Below are 19991 nucleotides of genomic sequence, written 5' to 3'. Positions count from 1 at the left end.
CTGCATTATTTTACATCTCATCAGCGAAATTTGAGTTTCAATTTCTCTATATTCTTACCAACAATATTTTCCCATTTTTTATTATAGCTATCCTAGTGGGTATGAAGTGATATCTCTTGTGTTTTTTTATCTTCATTTCCTTAGTGACTAATGATGAGCATCTTTTCATGTGCTTATCGGCTATTTGTATGTCTTCTTTAGAAAACTGTCTATTTAAGTAATTTGCTATTTTTTAAAACATAAGGTTGTCTTTTTATTATTAAGTAGTAAAAGTTTATTATATATACTGGATCTAGAGCCTTATGATTTGCAACTATTTTTTTCCATTCTGTGGCTTGTCTTTTCATGTTCTTTATATCCTTTGAAGCAGAAAAGCTTTTGATTTTGATGCAGTCCAGGTTGTCCATTTTTTTCCTTGTTTGTGCTTTTGGTGTCATATCTAAGAAATCATTGCCTAATCTAAAGTTATAGAGATGTACCCCTGTGTTTTTTTCTTACTGTGTTATTGTTTTAACTCTTGCAGTTAAGCCTTTGCTCTATTTTGAGTTAATTTTTGTATATGGGATGAGGTAAGGGTCCCACTGCATTTTTCTGCATATGGCTATCCAGTTGTCACAGCACCATTTGTTGAAAAATTATTCTTTCTTCATTGAATAGTCCTGACATTCTTGGTAAAAATCAGTTGACAGCAGATGTGTGGGTTTCTGGACTCTCTTCCATTGATTTTTATGTCTATCCTTTTTTTTTTTTTAATTTTTTAAAAATTTTATTTATTTATGATAGTCACACAGAGAGAGAGAGAGAGGCAGAGACATAGGCAGATGGAGAAGCAGGCTCCATGCAGGAAGCCTGATGTGGGACTCGATCCTGGGTCTCCAGGATCGTACCCTGGGCCAAAGGCAGGCGCCAAACTGCTGCGCCACCCAGGGATCCCTTTATGTCTATCCTTATGCCAGTACCAGGCTATCTTGATTACCGAAGCTTTGTAGTAAGTTTTGAGATAAGGAATCATGAGTCCACCAAACTTACTCTTCTTTTTAAAGATTATTTTGCTATTCTTGGTTAATAACTTTTTAAATATCAAGTTAAAAATGAAGCTGCAGCTCTCTAAAGGAAGACAAATTTTCAAAAAGACACTATAACCTCTGCTTTGTATATAGTACACTTGAAAATGCTTGTAGCATGGAATAGATCAATGTCACCTCTAATTCAAACTCTGAATGCCAAAGTCATTTCTTTGGAGCCTATCTCCTTTCTAAGAAAATAACTCTTTCATTCCTATTCTGTAAATACATCTATTGGAGCACTTAGAACATTTTATTATATTTATTTGTTTATGTGTCTATTTCCCCCTATTAGTCTATAACCCCTAAAGGACTAGAATCACACCGAATTCATCTCTGGGTCCCCCTAGTCATGCCCTGAGTGGAGGACCAATATGTTTTTGTTGGAAGGAGAGAAGGCAATAATGAAGGAAGGGAAGATGGGTGAGAAGTTAAGAGGGAAAGGAAAGTAAAAGAGAAAAGGAAAGAAAGAGCTAACATTTACTACATGTTTATAATGTTCTACACATTGTTGTAAGACTCATCATCCCGTGTATTCTTATGAGTATCTTACAAGTTCGTAGCAGTATCATGAATACTCTTATAATGCCCATTTTACAGCTAAAGACAGTAAGACAAAGAGTTTAATAATTTACCCAAAGTTATACCACTAGCAAGTAGCCTAGGCAGCCAGGCTCCTTGGTCGTGGTCTTAAATAACACACCATGCTACCTGTCAAATAAAGACTCAAATAAAGACCCCTGAGCTCTACTCTTACAGGCTGGCTCAGTAGGTTTGAGGTGGTGCCCTGGTGTCTTTACTTCAAACAAATTACCAAACGATTTGCAAGACAACTCTGTTGGCAACTAACACTACAAAGGATGACCAAATAAAACACCCATGGGGGTCAAGGCAGGGAAGACTTTGGTGAGATGTCATTCTTGCAAGGAAAAGCCAGGGGAAAAAAGAGACACCTGGATACTAGTAAAGATAAGGAGGGGGAAGAAAAACAAGCTATTTGTGGTCTAACCCAGGAGACCAGACCAAGCAATGAGCACCCCTTCAGCCACCAGCCTCCCTTTGGCCCTGTCTGTGCCTGTGCTGTATACCCTGCAGGGCACATACCTTCTACCAAGTCCATATCACACTTGATGTCCACCGCAGAGTATCCTAGGAGCAAATGAATGAACCTCCAAAGCTCTAGAACCAAATTACATGTATTTATTGCTTGTCATCGCCAGGCTAAGTTCTAAGTGCTTTACATGGAAGAACTCAGTCTCCACAACATTCCCGAGGCAGATACTATTGTCATAACTCCGATGACAGGTAAGGACTCAGAGGCACACAGAGGGTAAGAAGCTTATCAAGGTCCCATGGGTAACAAAGGGAGAAGCCAGATTCCAACCCGAGCAGTTTTGCTCCAGAGTTGATCCCCTTCACCAAGATGCTGCTCCAAGAAGGAAGATAAAAGAATGAAGGATGAGGCCCATTAATGTTGCAATTTGGAAAAGCTACTTGAAGCAAACCCTCACTTGAGCAAAATGAAGGCACAAACCCTTCTGAACCCCCTGATGCTGGCCCAGGTCCAGTAGGAGTGGTGTTAGGAAAACTATGGGAATTCCAAGGTACTTAGCTCCCTTTCCCCAGTGGCCGCAGAAGCCAACCTCAGGGGACTAGCCATTTTGAATCCCTGAGAATCGAGGTGTGGAGCAGAAACGGGTCCCAAAGTCAAAACCAAAACCCAGTCTTCTGTTGCCTCACTCATTGCTTTTGTCTACTGTGTTATACAAACTTGGATGGTGAAGTGAAAGGGGTTTTGATGGCGTGGACTTAAGTAAACAAATGAATTTGTGGGTTGACACATCGCCAGCCATAAATTCATGGAAGGTAAATATTGACGTCTGAAGATTACATAATCACTGTGTTCAATGTGTAGAGAACTCAACCAGGAGTTAAGAGAGCTTGCATGTTCATTTTGGCTCCTTGGCAAATTGGTGAGGTTATGGACAAATCATTCCATTTCTTTATGCTTTTCTTTCTTTTGACTATAGAATTTTGCTGGTTGAAGAGCACGATGAGATCAAGCACTTTGCTTTTAAATGTCTTTCCCTATTTGGACATGCTCAGCTGGATGTGGGAGATCTATGGTTTTCCTGGGTTTCATAATGATCAGATCCCACAGGGCTATGTAACTTGTGTGGTTTATAGAATTATAGGACCCCAAAGCCGTGGGGATTCTGATAAATCGTAGGGTGAAAATGTCCAGCTAGTGGCAGAATTTCTTTTACAGAATCCCCAGCAGGTGCTCAGTGAGCCTCACACTGCAATCCATCATATGAGGAGGAAAATGGCTGAGTTTAAAGTTCAAAACCCCTTTCACTTCACCATCCAAGTTTGTATAACACAGTAGACAGACCTAGTGGTGTGTGTGTGTGCGTGTGTGTGTGTCCTCTCTGATTGGGGTATGCCTACGTTTCCTCTCACTTTCTGCAGTGATTGTAATTTGTTGGTTTCTTTATGTTGCCAGTCCTAGCCCAGGGGTTAATGATGACAATAATCATGTAATATAACAGCACTTATAAAATGTCAGAGATCATGGTTTATTTAGAGTAGCTTATTTAATCTGTATGTGATCGTGATAAAACAAGTACTAGTATTATCTTTATTTTTCAGATTAAAAAGAAACTAAGATTCAGAGAGGTTAAGTAACTTGCATGAAGACACATGTCTACTAAGAGCTAGAATCTCAGGTCTATTTCAGACTGAGCTGGAGCTATTAACTAAATAAATGTTTACTGAATCCAACTAATGATATCTCTATCTACCACCATGCCTTTTTCCCCTGCAACGGATGAAAGAGAAATGTAAAGTTTATATATGTAAAACATTAGCAATATGTGTTATAAGAATTGCAGATTTAATTCAAATAAAGGATGGATTTTTTTATATTAGGAGAGTTTTTTCTTCAGCTATCTGATTTAGGTTTCAAAAACAAATAACAAGATATTAAAATATTTTAATACATACTTCACTAGACCATAGGTATAGGTACTGTATTTAAGTTAATATAGAATCAAGTCTACAATAAACAAAGCAATAAAATATAAAGCTGGCTTGATATGGAAAGCAGAGTAATAATTTAGGCTATCCAAAAGGAAACTAGGTAAAATATTTTTCTTTTGGAGGATTTTTGGAGTTTTGTTTGTTTTTGTTTTTTTAAAGCACAGCCTAAGATAGAGAAGCAATTAATTAAAAATGGAAATTTGAGGCAGAATGAACTGAGGTTGATATTCTTGTTTATGTACATGTATTTTAAAAGAAACAGTTTGACCATCTCATTAACATTAATCTTTATCAGGAATTAATTAATTCCTGATTCATTATTAACAGGAAACTCTAGCCAAACTCTTAAAGCAGGTAAAGTTTATTTTTAGGCATCCAACTAGCTTCTCTCTCTGGTTTCCCCTTCTCTTTTAGGGCCACTCTAGATACCTAGTAACCTTAGCCTGTATTTTTCTTCCAGAAGGAGCAGCCATGTTTTAGATCCTGCATTTTTTTGCCAGGATCATTTCAGATGCAAATATTAAAGTCCAAACTCCAACTGGCAGAGGTCAAGAAGGAGAAGAAGGAGGAGGGGGGCAGGAGAAGAGAAAAGAAAAGCAAAGAGAAGGAGGAGGAGGAATTTTTCAGAGTCTGAAATAGTGAAGTCTAGGAGTAGCCCTAGCCTCAGGATCTAGACATTCAAATTATATAATTGGGAATCTATCTCCAGACCTCTTTGTTTTCTTCTTATTTATTTTTTAAGTAGGCTTCACATGAAGCATGGAGCCCAATGCGGGACTTAAATCTCTGACCCTGAGGATCAAGACCCAAACTGAGATCAGGAAACAGATAGTTAACTGACTGAGCCACAAAGGCACCCCTGTTTTTTAAATTATTTTTTAATCAGCTTCATTGCAATGGAGGTGCTAGGTGGTAGAATGGCACTCCTCCAACTTTGCATTAATTATCAGTTTGAAAATGGCAAGTTTCAAAAAAAAAAAAAAAAGAAAGAAAGAAAATGGCAAGTTTCTAAATAGTCCAGAAGGCCTAAAATGAAGGCTCATTTGTGCCTGTTATGGGCCTGTTTCATAACTAAGGCTCTGATAAGACAGGCCCTACCCATCTATAGAGTTTGGGATGGGGTTAATCTCACCACAAATACATGGACTGAAGTCGGGGAAAGGATAGTTTCCAAAGGAAAATTGAAGTTCTAGTACCATATGTGGATAGTGGACTAGTGGCAGACAAAAACAATATCTATCCACCACCTGGTCATGGTAGAGGACCAACCAGATACCCACAAAGGATGGAAGTTGATCCTCACAATCATTGTAGTATCCCTAAAGGATGCCTTACAGGTGACTTTTCCCACTTTATATGTAAACCGATACTCCTGAATTTATAATACAGGTAGTATAAGGATGGATTCAGCAAAATTGGGTCCACAAGCAACACATGAGCGATCTTCAGGTAGAAGCCTGTTCTGCACGGTCATCCATGACTCTTGCACTAATTGAATTTTTCTAGAATACCTAAAGGAAGATGAAAGTAGAAAACAAGCTGGTAATGGACAAGCATATTTTTAATAAGCCCACTAATATGGCACAGTAAGGTTCTTAATGATTGTTATGAATTACATTTGCCTGAATAATTCTAATTCTATACTACAGAAGAACTTTCACAGTTGTGCAAAGATAGAAATACAAGAATATTCATTCATTGTAGTGTGGCTTCCAGTAGTGAAAAATTGGAAACAGCTTAAATATTCGTCATCAAGGGAAAGGTGAAATTTATTACAATATAGTCAAACAATAGAAAAGTGTGTTACTATTACCTGAATATGTCAGATGTCCAAGAACATTTGATGAAGTTGGAAAATATGCATAGTAAAATCCCACTTAAAATAGTTAAGAGTGTGTAGGGTGCCTGGCTGGTGCAATCGGCACGTGACGCTTGATCTTGAGGTTGTGAGTTGGAGCTCATGTTGGGTGTAGAGATGACTTAAAAAATAAAATATTTTTTAAAAATTGTGTGTGTGTATACATGCATAGACTAAAAGGTTCTGAAAGAATGCACAGCAACTCAAAAATAGTTACATCTGTAAAATGGGATTGCATCGGGGAGAGAGTTTCTACTTTTTCCTTTATGCATTTCTGCCTTTTTTATGTTTGGGTTTTTGAAATAAGTATGTGTTTTTAAGCATGCATTATCTTAAAAGATTTTTTTAAAGACAGAAGTAGTATCTAAAAATATGTTTTGTTCTCCTACTGCTATTTACACACAGATAACCATTCTTCTTGGAAACCTCTGATCTTCCTTCTGTAAAATCTTTCCCTCACTCCTCACTGCTTTCCATTTGCTCTATCCAGTGATCTAGTCAGGACACAGAGCCTTATTAGGCATTATTTCTAATTTAAAAAACTGATTTATAAGGCATATGTGGAACGTACTACCAGAATATCCATTTAGTAACCCATTTTTTCCCCACAATTTATTCCCTCACTAGTTCCAGAGAGGACATTGACTATTTATAATAAAAATAAATTTAGACAGATAGGTACAGATATCTCATAGACAGAATACAATTAAGCAATTAGAGACTGATCAAGAGGCTCTGTTGGTGTGATGAACAGAAACAAATGGGATGAAATCACAGAGAGGTAAAATAGAAAATGAAAATCAGGACCAAGGAAAGAGGAATAAAAATATGCTGGACATCATTCAACAACTATTTGCTGATGGTAATTATAGGGATGGAAAACCCATCAGGCCTATGGAGCTAAAATTAATCAGCAAGTATTCACAGAGAGCCTCCTGCTTCTATTACTGGTTCTGGCTTCCTGCCTGCCCAGTGCCCAGGCTGGAGACATTTGCATGACATTCAGCTTGTCAAGACAGAAGTAGCAAAATAAGCAGGCAGAGGCTCACAACAGCCTTCTCTACCCCATCATGTTCCTTAGAATCATAGTCATGCAAGACAGTTCCTTCTGTGAAAGACAATGAAACTAGTTTAAAAGTTGTAGACATCACTGTATCATCTGAAAAGGGCCCAATTAAGTAGAAGTACTATTTCTGCAAAGCAGCAGTCAATCCATGTGTGTACTATTTAAAAATTTTAAAGTATAAATCCACGTTCTTTTTCTATTAAAGTCAGGAAGGGAAATCGGTAAGACCTCTAACAGCTATGCTTAATTTTCAGGGATCTTTCCATTGCTGACAAACATTTTAGGTCACGACTAATTCTCTCTCTTTTTTTTTTTTTTAATTTTTATTTATTTATGATAGTCACACAGAGAGAGAGAGAGAGAGGCAGAGACACAGGCAGAGGGAGAAGCAGGCTCCATGCACCGGGAGCCCGATGTGGGATTCGATCCTGGGTTCCCAGGATCACGCCCTGGGCCAAAGGCAGGCACTAAACAACTGCGCCACCCAGGGATCCCTGACTAATTCTCTTAAAATGTAAAATACAATGTTTATACATCAGTGGTAATATTTTGATAATAGCTATGGTAGTGAGCCTGTCATTCTCTCTCACTCTCTCTCCCTCTCATTTTACTCCACTCTTAGATGTCAATGGTGAGAACTACACCTAGGCTTTGCCGATCACACTATACACCCCTTACATCTTTGGCCATAGTCATCAGTTCGGGCTGGAGCATGTGGCCTAACTACAGCAATGAAGCCCCTCCCAGGGTCATGCACTAAAATTAGTAGAAAAGAAGAACTCTGCTGAAGTTACTAAGCCAATAGGATGTTTTAAATCCAGGTGCTGTAGGCCACAAAGTGGAGATAGCCTTCTCAGGAGAAAAGCCAAAACAAAGGAGAGTAAAGCTAAGAGATAGTCCAAACTCTTTAGACATCATTGAGCCTCTGAATCCAGACATGCCTGAAACTAACATCCTCTGGATTTTAAGTAAATCATAAACTTTCTTTTTGCATTAACAGTGGGCTTTCTTTTAAATGCATCAGAAACTCATCCTGCTAGAATATGAATTACAAGCTTTCTTTTTAAGTATTGCTTCCATTAGAAATAACCAAAAAACCTGGAGGTGGCCCTTTATAATTCAAATCAATCATGCTAAAAGCACTCCCTGATTATTATCATCTCCACATCCACACCTACCTTGCTACCTTTAAACATCCAGATGACTTCTTTTTTTAAAAAATTTTTTTATAAATTCAATTTGCCAACATCAGTATAACACCCAGTGCTCATCCCATCAAGTGCCCTCCTCAGTGCCCGTCACCCAGTTACCCCATTCCCCCACACACCTCCCCTTCAGCAACCCTTTGTTTCCCAGAGTTAGGAGTCTCTCGTGGTTTGCTTTCCTTTCTAATTTTTCCCCACTCAGTTTCATTCCTTTCCCTTAGAACCCCTTTCACTATTTCTTATATTCCATGTATGACTGAAATCACATGATGATTGTGCTTCTCTGATTGACTTATTTCACTCAGCATAATACCCTCCAATTCTATCCACGTTGAAGCAAATGGTGGGTATTCATCCTTTCTGATGGCTGAGTAATATTCCATTGTATATAGAGACCACATCTTCTTTATCGATTCATCTGTCCAAGGACATTGTGGCTCCTTCCACAGTTTGGCTATTGTGGACATTGCTGCTATGAACTTTGGGGTGCAAGTATGCCGGTGTTTCACTACATCACTATCTTTGGGCACCCAGATGATTTCTTGATGCATATGTAGTATCCTATGCATCTATCACGTAGTTCCACATTGTTCACACGAGTCTGCATTGTTCGATAATGACTTATTACTGTATCTGTCTCTATTGCCTCCAAAGTAGGTATTGTATCTTAATCATTTTTATATCCCTACTGCCTTATAGGGGGGCCTACCATGTATTAGTTGCTATTTTGTAGAAGGAATTGCATTTTGCTGAAGAAATGAATGAATAGGAGAGAAAATTATTTCAGAAAGTCTCTTCTATTAGTAATGATTCCATGATTAGTTGAAACCATCAATAAAATAGCTAATATCAGAAGAGCCAAAGTAAACCAAACTGCTGTACCCAAAACAAATCCTCAAAGTATCAATCATTGATAGCTGTTTCTTTGGGAATGTTTTATTTTTCCAGTCAGTAGAGTTGATGAATGGAGAGACGTGGTCCTTTCTTTTGCAAAACATTTACTATTTTAAAAATTCCATAAAATGTAATAACCTCTATTGTAAAAACTTACAGATATGTGATATGACATAAAACCCAAACGGTATGTAATATGATGTAAAACCAAAACATACAACCTTGTCATGTGGAGTATAGGTCGTAGGTTGCAAGGGAGGAAGCAGGGAGAGCAGTGGTACACCAGAAACGTATATGTGTTGCCTCATAGGCTATACAGTTGGGTAGTTTATGGTGTTGTCCTTGTTTATGACCTAGCAAAGAAAAACTGGGAACAGGTCATGAGAAGCATAAGAAAGGCAGCACTATCTGTGTAGCATAGGAAAAGTGCTTGAGAGTTCTGTCATTAAAATGGACAAACGCTAAAAATATCCACCAGACATGGCAATAGATCAAGGCATTGATCTATTGATGACCAAATAATCCTTCTATATAGACAAAAATCTTAATTTCTAGATGAGTAAGAAAACTTCTGACTATGTGAGTTCCAGTTATGACACATTACTGGTAATTGGGGTTTCCCCCTCCCCACTCCCACTGTAAGGCAATCAAGCCTAACTTTCTCTGTGTGCTTCAGAGATATTGACTTAAACTCTACAACTGCCTCTCTTTCCTTTCCTCTTCTACGTGCGGCTCCTGACTCCTTTTCTCAGGTCCAGCTTCCCATGCCCTCACTTTCTGCAACCACTGAGCCTTCTTAGTTTTTCCCGCATGGTCTTCCTTTAGCATAGAGTTTCATGGCTTCCCTAGAGCCATTGAATGGCTGGTTTGCCTGCCTTCGGCCTCCAAAATGCTCCCCCTGTCCAATCATAGCTCCCCACCACCACTGCCACTACCCAGTACAAATATCCATCTTTTTCTGGACTTATGTGCCTGCCTCCTCACTCTCTCCCATCTTCCTCTCTTAGTTCCTACCACCTAGGTTTCACATTACAGGTGGAATGATCTTTTCAAATTGTAAATTCAGCTATGTCCATTATCATGTTGATAAATGTTTAACAACTGCTGTCCAGGGAAGGAGGGAGGGAGTATCCATGTGTCTATAACATATTTTGCTGATATAAAAGATGTGTAGCACACATAAAAAAAAGTAACACTCTAAAGTAAATTTTGTACAGCCCATTGATTTTCACAGACTGGTTCCAGCAAACTTGTAGCCATTGTCAACCTACAGTTGGAATTTAACCATAAGTGGCAAAAGCAGACTCTGACAAAATATTTTATCAGAATTCAGTTCAGGAAAAAAAACCCGGTTCAGCAAAGAAGTCGCTCATGCCATTGAAATTTAGACATGAATGCTGGTTGATGTTTTTTACATTAACAAGCAAGACGAAAGTGAAACAACAAAGATGTATATTAGGACAATATTCATTTGTCAGTGATGCGAGCAACTTCTTTGCTGATCAGATAATAGTTTTCAATGATGAGAAAAAATTTCAATTTTTTGCATTATTCATGAACTACACAGCTTTAGATTTAAACTTCATTATTTAAGTATAGACAATCAACAAAATAAACCATGCTCTGATTTGTAGTTTTCCAGTTTCTGTAGTGTAAATACTCTACCACGGTTGATTTCATACTACCAAAATAGCATTTCTGAATACAGAGTTGGAAGAGATATGCTGTATCATATTACTATATAGTACATGCATTATAAAGAACAGATGGACAGAACTTTAAATCATAGTTAGCAGTAAAATGTAGTAAAATAATTATGAAGTGAAGTTTTGAGCATTTATTACCTTCATTTTTAGAATATTTAATTGTAATTTCGTAAATAGTTGTTTTTAGTATTGGCTGTGATTAACAAGTGACAGACAAAATTCCTGAAAATTTACCGGTCATCTCTTGCAAGCTGTACAGCTGGCTCCAACTCTCTACTGAATTGTCACTCCTCTACTTAAACTTTAAAGCTGCTCATTGTACAGATTATCTGGGGGAAGGAGCAAAGAGAGGCCATGCCAATTTTCAATGAAATTAGTAATCACTTTTGCTCTGGTGAATTGATGATGCAAAAATTCTATGAGTCCATCCCTGTTTTCTTAACTCCTTTTGCATGGATCATCCCATTTGAACCTTACAGATTTCCTAGGAGATGACAGGTTGGGTAGATATCATTATCCTTCCTTTACAAATAGAAAAACAAGCTATGAAAGGGTGAATAACTGGCCTCAGCTCATTCAGTTAGATGGCACAACAGTATTTCAAAACCAGGGCTTATATTGAAAAGTAAACAGGAGGTTAGAGAAAATTTAACTAATACTGATACCAAATTGTTTTAAATGTGACAAATATCTTTTATAACACTCCAGGGTCTGATATCAAGAATATTCATATCTTGTGAAGGGATCCTTATACAAAGGATGTTTTGATCTTTTAAACTCCACTGTTTCTGACTGAGCTTAAAAATGAAATACAACCCAGTGTGACCTAATAAATAAAGTGTAAGCACCAAAATGGAAACGTAGGTTTTCAAAAATTCGCTGACGGATTCCACCTAGAAATGGAGCAGATTGAAACAATCTCTACCAAAGGAACATGGGACAGAAAAAAAGGAGATTAAATCAGAAGAGGAAGAAAGCTAATGACATAATGGCCAGCCACAAATGCCACAAATGCAAAACAAAGTACATAATATTTGTTACAATTATTCAGTGTACTTGCTCTAATGTCTCCTAACTCTAAAAACATGAAGTTCCTGCTTATTTCAACATCTCCCTCATTTATTTGTTTATATTTACTTTATCCTTGAATCGGTACTGCTTAAACTAAGTTCTGCTAGCGTAAAGAATATAGATTTAACGGGATACCCGTAGAGCATTTCATGCCTATGAGCTCAAATTGTGATATTTTAGGTTGCATATGATGAAATCATTGAAAGCACTATGAGAAGCAACAAAACACCAGGGATGCTGGTAACAATTTAGCATTTCCCAGTTCATGTGGGAACGTTAATTCCAATTACAAAGAGAGGTACCAAAGTGGAATTCATTATAATTAAGAACTTGCTGTACTAAGTGTGAATTGTTTATAACAGGCATGTCTGCTGTCAAATGCAAATATTGAGGCAGAAAAAGATGGGACATTTAAAGCTTAGCTGGGTTCTCTTGAAACTTTTACCTTACAAAGTTAAACAAGAATAGTACTGTTTCCCAAAGTCAAGTTATTATTGTGAAGAGGCATCTAATAGCTATGATAACTGCAGAAATAATTTCTTAAGTAAGTTCTGATGAACCACAGAAGCTGTTTGAGTTGGCTTACTATATCATTAGCATATGCAATGAACCATAATATTCAAAATTATTATTATGTATATGTATATATACATGGTATTTATTTGATTCCAATTTACATTTACTGTCATAGATTTAAAGTGTGTGTGTTCGGGATAGGGGTGAGGTAATAGAACACCTGTAAGATAGAGCTGTGACAATTATGGGCTATAGGAAACTAAGTCACAAAGAGGTATTCTTTTGTAATAGGAAATATATGTGATAAACAATGGTAGAGGGGGGAATGGATGTTATATCTACTGTGCTCTTTCTTCAGCAGGACGGATTCCTCTTAAATGACACTACTCAATGCATTTACCTCAACTATTTCAAGTTTTCCATCCTCCCTGGAAAACATAACCGACTGATGCTTAGGGAATGCTGAACACTGGGGCCAAGATTAATTCTTGTACTCCACATATTTCTGCTCCCACCAATTGAGCTATATGTTTACCAAAGTTCCTTAGATTTTTCTCATCAAGAAACATGTTCATTCCATTTGTGCTTGTTATTGTAATTACTTAAATAATTAAACGATGAAATAGGATTTATTTATTTAAGATTATTTATTTATTCATGATAGTCACAGAGAGAGGAGAGAGAGGCAGAGACACAGGCAGAGGGAGAAGCAGGCTCCACGCCGGGAGCCGAACGTGGGACTCGATCCCGTGACTCCGGGATCATGCCCTGGGCCAAAGGCAGGCGCTAAACCGCTGAGCCACCCAGGGATCCCTGAAATAGGATTTAAAAAAAGGAATAGCTCTTCTATAAAATCTAAATGGAAAGATGCCATATAAACAATCACTGTCAAATCAGGTGGATGCAGGACAATTTTAACAGATGGGGGCAAGGTCAGTAGGTATAAATCAAACAAATTTAGAAACTTACACTCCTATGTAAGTGCTTTTAATTTTTTGCTCCAATTAAAAAACGGGGGAAGCACCAATACTACACATTAATAATAATTGGTGCTGCTGACTAAACACTTAATATGTCCCAGAAATTAGTCTAACCACTTCACATATATGGAACTCACTTAATCTTTCTAGTAACTTGGGTTAATACAGATATTATCCCCATTATACAGATGATGGAAACTGGGGCACAAAGAATTAGGTCACTCAAGGTTGTAGTCTTCAGAGTGGTAGAAGTCAGCCAGCCAGTCTGGCTCTTAACTGCTGTGATGTACTGATGCAATACGGGTACAATTTGTACACAAATGAAGAAATGAATTCATCAGTGGGCTCACAAAAACTTTCTCCAAAGAAGCAGGACATAAATGTTTGGTTTTAGGTTTAAAGCTTCACATTTCTAAGTGTGATTAAAAAAAAAAAAAATTATTCATGAAAGACACACACAGAGAGGCAGAGGCAGAGGCATAGGCAGAGGGAGAAGCAGGCTCCCCACATAGAGCCTGATTGGGACTTGATCCCTGGACCTAGGATCATGCCTTGAACTAAAGGCAGACGCCCAACCGCTGAGCCATTCAGCCGTCCAGTCCAAGTGTGATTTTTTTTTTTTAATTCTTTGCTTTAACTGACTTTTTAGTTTAATGAAATACTAGTCCGATTGCATCAGTAAAAAGGCTTTGCCTTCAAGAAATGGGCAAGTGAGAGATGATGGTCTTAAATGACAGAATGGGAGTTGGGATCTCTCTACAATGGAAGGGAATTATTGTAGGTACTTGAGTACAACACAATTTAATTGATGTTTTGGAGGAATCATCTGGCAATGAGCTTTGGATTATCGGAATAGGAATGATAAAACGGACCAACAGAATGGTCAATAAATGTTGGCCATGGGATGTAACAATTCTCTGAAAAAGACACTGGGTTAATCTGCAGTCTATTCATGCTTTCAGATGAACGTGACAGACTGAAGAGATTTTTTTTTTCCTATCAAATTAAAAAATGAACAGGCATATGTAAACCACTGAAAATTTCACACATTTGCCCAATTGAAAATGTTTTCCTTTATTTATTTTTTTTTTTTTTTTGCGTGTTTTCAATAGCGATTTTTAATTGAAAACAATGGGAGTCTTTTTGCACCAGGCGATCTGCTGGACTTGCAGACAAAATGAGCGGCAAGAAAGCTACGCGGAACTCCTGTAAAATCCGGTATTACTTTAAAACGCAATAGGCAACCCAAATTTAAAGAAGTAATTGATGAGGTGGGTCCTTTCCTTATGGCCGAGGTTCAATTAAGGGACTAGATTTATGGTATGAGGAGCAGGATTCTATTTGGTGACTGTTACTGTCCCTTTACATCTTATACAAATTTTACGTTTTTATAAGGTATTCCTACGTATAGTGATTCCTAGGATAACTTTTGAGCAGACATGGAAGGATGACCACACTGGCTTGCGTTATTTAAGGCACTTTTCGAAGATGCACACCATATTAAATTTGGGTCTTGATTCTTTTCCCCCCCTCCCCATGAGCGACCCAACGGAGCGAGGCATCTGGTTTTAGCGACTGAGGCGTCTACGCGGGAAAAACTGGCGGGGGCGAAGCAGCGTTCCTGAGGCGGGTCCTACGGCAAGGGCCTCCGTCCAGTTGGCTTGGGCCAAGGGAGAGAGGAAGGGGTCGTCTTAACAACTGGGCTGCCCAGCGCCCTTCGTGAAAATTCCACGGGCCGAGGGTTCGACGCTGGCAACGGTTTGGGTTCCCTTTTCTTTCCCGAGGCCGAGAGCGGGTCTTCCTTTGCCAAGATGGCGGCCCTCGACCCGTCTGGAGGCGGCCCGAGTAGATCGTCCCCGAGCAGGTCGGTAACTAACTAAGACGCTTAGTTCCCTCCTCCCACATCGGACGGCGCGCGGGGGCAGCGTCCACCCGCCAGCTCCCGGCGAGGGCTCCTCCGCGGGCCGCCACGGAGAACCTCTGGCAAGATGGTGGCCGCGAGGCTGGGCCGGCGTCAGCGTCCTTTACCAAGATGGCGGCGGGCGACTTCCGGCACGCGCCTCCCCAATCCTCTTGGAGATGTCAGAGCAGGGGCGGCCGCCGCCAGCGTCCGAACGCCGCCCGAGGAGCGAGTGGCTGAGGCGCAGCGCCGGGCGAGGACTAGGGTGGAGCTGCGGCAGCCTCCGCCCCCGTCCCCGTCCCCGTCCCCGTCCCCGTCCCCGTCAGGAGCTGGCAAGCGCTGTCACCTGTGGGGGCGCAAAAGTTACCGCCCCAAACCCTAAAGCAACACAGCACCACCTTTCCCCGAGTCACAAAAATCATACTAAGTGTCGCACAAGGTAGGAGGCTCGGTCCCGGCAAAGCCCCCAGCGCCCCCGGACGCGGCCGGCTGGGGACGGGGGCTGGGGCGGGCGTCTCCCGCGCGGACTCCCCTCGCCCCACGCCCCTCTCCTTGGGGACCGGCCACGTGTTTCCCTCGGACTGAGGGGGAGGCGCGTAACGGGAACAGCTGGAGGGAGTTAAATGCTGACATTTTAAAGCTGCGCGTGTTTTGTTTCGTCTGGAGGGGCAGGGGTCCGGTGCACGCCGAGGGGTGGGCGACGCGCTGCGCCGAGTGCGGCAAATGTCACGATCCGGGTGCGGGGCCCCCGCGGGAACTTGGACGCGGGCCCTGGAGGGGGCGGGGGAGAGGTCAGGAGTTTGCGGGGGAGGCAGGGCGGACTTTGCAGGCGACTTACTGTTTCGCCTGCAACTTGCTTGTAGGCCTGCCACCACCCCCACCCCGCCGCTTTCCTTGAAAATTAATAATAAAAAAGTGCAAAGAGATTCAGCTCGCCGGAGGTTTTTGCATTTGGCGTGCAACTTCCTTCAAGTGTGAGCGCCCTAGCAGGGAGGGAGGGAGGGAGGGAGGGAGGGTGGGGGTTGAACTTGGCAGGCGGCGCCTCCTTCTGCCGCCGCCGCCGCCGCCTCGCAGACTCGGGGAAAGGGTGGGGGCCGGTCGCAGCGCGGGGGGCGGGGGGCTCTGCTTTGTAACTTCTCTCCCGGTGGGAGAGCGCGGCGGCGGCGGCCGTGGGGACCCGCCCCCCGCGACTGCCCCCCGGGCCTAGAGTCTGTGTGCGCCGACCCCCTTCGCTGCCCCCCAGAGGGCGTGTCTGGCGGGCCGGCCCCGCAAGCGGCCGACACGCTGCGGCACCGTTTCCGTGCAACCCCAGTAGCCCCGCGCTAAGTGACACTTCGTGCAACTCGGGCCCGGGGCGGCGGCGCGGACCCCCTCGCGGCGCTGCTGCGGCTGCGGGCCGCGCCCCGGCCCCCGGCCCCCGCCCCCGCCCCGCACCCCGCCCCGCACCCCGGGCGGCGCGCTGTCACCGCAGGGGCGCCGCCGGCCGTGGCCGCCCAAGGACCGGGCCGGCTCCGGAGTGGGTCGGGAGTCGCGGAGCTGGGCGGGGGCGGGAACGAGGCAGCGAGAAGACAAACTAGAGAAACTCGGCTTCCCTCCCAAGCCCGCCCCGGAGAGACCAGGTCGGCCCCCGCCGCCGCTGCCTCTCCTGCTCGCGGGGGGTGGCGGGGCGGGCGCGCAGAAGCCCCGCGCGCTCTGGGGCGGCGGCCGGCAGCCCAGTCCCGGGCGATGCCGGGGGCGTGCGGGCGCCGTCGGGGCCGGGGTGGCGGGGCCCCCGCGGAGGGCGTGGGGCGGGGGCGGGGGCTGGGCCGCCCCTGCAGTTGCCGAGCGTCGCCAACAGGTTGCACCGTTCCCCGCCGCCGCGCGGCCCCTCGGGCGGGGAGCGGCCGGGGGTGGAGTGGGAGCGCGTGTGAGCGAGTGTGTGCGCGCCGTGGCGCCGCCTCCGCCCGCCCCCCGGTCGGTCCCGCTCGCTCGCCGCGGCCGGGCGGCCCTTTCGCGTGTCCGCGCTCCCTCCCCTCCTCCTCCTCCTCCTCCTCCTCCTCCTCCTCCTCCTCCTCTTCCTCCTCCTCCATTTTGCGAGCTCGAGTCTGTGACTGGAGCCCGAGGCACCACCCGCCCGTCGGGGACGGATTCTAGTGGGTGGAAGGAGACGCCGCACCCGGAGCGGCCGAAGCGGCGGGCGCCGGGACGGAGGACGCGCGCCGGAGAGCCCGGGCTCGCGGGGATCGGCGCGGGGCGCGGGGCGCGGGGCGCGGGGCGGGGGGCTGGCTTGTCAGCCGGGAAATGGAAGACTTTCTCAAATAGGGGCTCTCCCCTCCTCCCCCCCCCCTCCATGGAGAAGGGGGCGGCTGTTTACTTCCTTTTTTTAGAAGAAAAAAAAAATCTCTCCCTCCTGCTCCTCCTGCTTTCACACGTTAAGTTGTTTATCTCGGCTGCGGTGGGAGCTGCGGACGGTGGCGGGTGAGCGGCGCCCCTGCCCGAGGTAAGACGTGGGGAGGGCCGGGGCCGCGCGGGTGCTCGCTGCCCCGAGGTGCGGGCCGGGGCCGCCAGGCCGGCTCGGGGGCCGCGGCGGGAGCCTGCAAACTTTTATTAGCCTCGGGGACTGGGGGTGGGGGCTGGCGAGGGGCCGGGTGATGGTGACGAAAGGGCCGCGCGCGGGTGACAGCGCTGGTCGGCCGGCGTCCCCGGGTCGGGCCGAGGGGGAGGAACCCGAGCTCCCTGCGAGTGGAGCCTCCTGGAGCTGCCCCGGGGCTTTGGCTCCTCTGGCTCCCTGGCGAGGCACTCTGGCCTCTGCGCCCCCAGGCCCCCCGTCCCTGTGCTCGCAGGGGGCCGCCCAGACACCCGTTTTACGGTGAACGCCGAGCCGCGTTTGAATTCTAGCCGGCCGAGTATTTCCACTCCGCCCTAGTGCGCCCGGGCGCGAGCAGGGTTCCTGTCGGGGCTCCAGCGCGTCTCCTTTCTGGCGGGCGCGCGGGGTGCGCGTGTGCGTGCGTGCGTGTGTGTGTGTGTGTGTGTACACACGCAGGGGGCTGACAGCCTGCAACTTGGAGACCTCGGCCAGGGCTGGCGTTATCTGGTAGAAGTGGGCGTGTCGGAGAAAGAACTCAACAGGTCTGGACACGTTTCTCTTTTTACCCCTGCACTTTTTTCCTCCCCGGGGAGAGGGTTTGTTCTTGAGCGCTTGGCACCATTGCGCGCCTGACGCGCAGAAGTGGCCCCTCGTAGAAAGAGACCTTCCCCCGCCGGAATAGTTTCCTGGTGCGATTTTTGCCCGGCGCTGGTTTTGACGTGTGGGTCTGCGGGCCGGGCCACCGCCGCCTTGGGGAAAAAAAAAAAAAAAAACGCTTCTGACCCCCTGGCGTGGTCCCTGGAGGCTCATTAATGTGACAGCTATTTGCAGTTTAAACTGGGGGCTAAAGTCGTTGCAGGGCTCCTTCGGGGGAAGTATTGTTTTGGTTTCGGGTTTGAGGGCAGCTGTCAAAGCGGCGTGGAAATTCATTTGGGCTCCATTTGATACCTTGTGTTTAGAGATCGTTATCAGATCAACGCCGCGGAGGGGCGGGGCGGGGAGGTGAGCGGTCTCCCCTCCCGAGGTGCAGAAGCAGGCCCCCCAGCCCTCCCTCCACCTGGATCCCACGCCGCTCCCCGGGAGGGCAGGTGAAGTTTATGTCCGGGATGGTCTCCGTAGAGCAAAAGTTTCTTTTCATTAGGTAGGATCGGACTATGATGTCCTGGATGTGCTTCTCCGAGTCTTCACCTGCCTCTTAGAACATCCTGATGATAAACAATATACTACGGACCTAATACTCCTGAGCACAGCCTCCGAATGGGGATTGGTGAAGGTTTAGAATACAGAGAAAAGGATTCTGAGCATTTTATTGGCTGTCGTTTTACCTGGGGTTATATGAACGTGATTTTACAGTTGTGGGTTTTTTCTTTTTAACGCTTCGTTATTTGGAAAGGGGGAGAAAAAAAAAAAAACCCTCAATTTAGAGGTAGAATACCGTCACATCCTGAGGGTCTTAAGCGACTTAAAAAATAAATGTCGCTTTAGATTCTATTATGTTGTAAGGGTTGAGAGAGCTGTGTATTTGTTGTATTTACGCTAAAATTGTAGGGAGAAGCTACTGCACGTTGTATATTCCTTTATAAAATCCAAATTATAGTCGGCCTATATACAACATAATCCATTTGTTCTGTTCAAAATTTGAAGGCAGGCATTTGAAACAGACACGTTCAATAAGAAATATGGGTTAAAAATAAGAGCGTTTCTTAGTGTATTGGAAGATCATCATTGTTTATTTTTCAAATAAAATGTGCATGGTTTACCAGTAGATTGTACCAAAGGTTTGGATGTGTGACTAGCAGGTAGGAGGGCAGTTTGTGAGCAGTTTGAAAGAGAATTCTATCATAGTATTTATCAAATTTTATGTGTTTTGGTTCTCAGAAAAGCAAACAGCCTTGACTGATTGAAAGGAAGTAGGAATTTTAATGATAATACTCTTTTTTTATGAAATACTTTGACATCAATTTGAACCTTTAGAATAATCAGATGTAATGAATTATAATGTCTGTGATTAACAAAGTTACAGTTCTGTGAGTGGCAGGATGAATAGCCAAGCTTAGTTTGATACAATTTTGCCCTCAGCTGTGCAATTGAACTGCATTGTTCTTTTAAATGTGGCACGCTGA

General features: G+C 44.0%; 1 protein-coding gene and 1 long non-coding RNA gene across 9 annotated transcripts in view; one reads left to right on the top strand and one right to left on the bottom strand.

Moving 5' to 3' along the window:
• The window catches only part of LOC112659052 (uncharacterized), a 60296-nt gene extending 58046 nt beyond the window's left edge, over positions 1–2250 (bottom strand). Inside the window, exon 1 of the long non-coding RNA XR_003136142.3 lies at positions 2169–2250. This is a non-coding gene — a long non-coding RNA (uncharacterized LOC112659052). The remainder of the gene's footprint in view (positions 1–2168) is intronic.
• Positions 2251–15119: 12869 nt separating this feature from the next.
• The window catches only part of NR3C1 (nuclear receptor subfamily 3 group C member 1), a 119736-nt gene continuing 114864 nt past the window's right edge, over positions 15120–19991 (top strand). Inside the window, exon 1 of one of the 8 annotated variants that reach the window (XM_025445537.3) lies at positions 15120–15266. The gene's annotated coding sequence lies outside the window, so the exon portion shown is untranslated. Of the gene's footprint in view, positions 15267–15593; positions 15742–16825; positions 16922–17248; positions 17782–18026; positions 18411–19991 lie in introns of those variants that run through there. The other 7 variants (XM_025445536.3, XM_049102235.1, XM_049102243.1 and 4 more) reach the window with 7 other exon arrangements.

The sequence above is a fragment of the Canis lupus genome, chromosome 2, assembly GCF_003254725.2.
Source record: "Canis lupus dingo isolate Sandy chromosome 2, ASM325472v2, whole genome shotgun sequence".
In the NCBI taxonomy this organism is placed as follows: Eukaryota; Metazoa; Chordata; class Mammalia; order Carnivora; family Canidae; genus Canis; species Canis lupus.
Note: the sequence above shows the minus strand (reverse complement) of the source record. Positions and strands in the feature narration are given on the sequence as shown.